This window comes from Etheostoma spectabile, chromosome 21 (genome assembly GCF_008692095.1).
Source record: "Etheostoma spectabile isolate EspeVRDwgs_2016 chromosome 21, UIUC_Espe_1.0, whole genome shotgun sequence".
Classification (NCBI taxonomy): domain Eukaryota; kingdom Metazoa; phylum Chordata; class Actinopteri; order Perciformes; family Percidae; genus Etheostoma; species Etheostoma spectabile.
The window spans coordinates 15,122,432-15,122,807 of record NC_045753.1 but is presented as its reverse complement, the minus strand read 5'-3'; the positions used below and the strand labels follow the sequence as shown (position 1 = coordinate 15,122,807).

The window sequence follows — 376 nt, the reverse complement described above, 5'->3', positions numbered from 1 at the left end:
TGAGTTTTAAACAGACTGTATAAAATAGGTTTAAAAGCGCTGTAAGTGTTGTAATGCTCTCCCTTCTCTTAATTTGGGGCCTCTATGTTTACAGGCTTGGGGTGATGCGCAATGTGCTGTAGGTGCCAACAAAATTCTATTTGGTTAAAATGATCATGCAAATGTCCTTGTTTTCATATTAATCAATGTCTTTCATAGAGCAAATAAACGTTATATCCATAGACAGTTAAAGTTATATCTTTCCGACTGGGAACCTAGAAATTCCGACATCCCATGTAAAATTGAACACAACAAACAACATAGTCCGTGCCTGGCATCATGGCGGTACCGCAAGTCAGAAGAAAGCGGCAGAGTCCTATTTGATTATGACTGTGTC

General features: G+C 38.8%; 1 protein-coding gene across 5 annotated transcripts in view; it reads left to right on the top strand.

Moving 5' to 3' along the window:
* ptprea (protein tyrosine phosphatase receptor type Ea) overlaps window positions 1-376 on the top strand; it is a 52,458-nt gene that overhangs the window by 48,744 nt on the left and 3,338 nt on the right. The window lies entirely within an intron of this gene.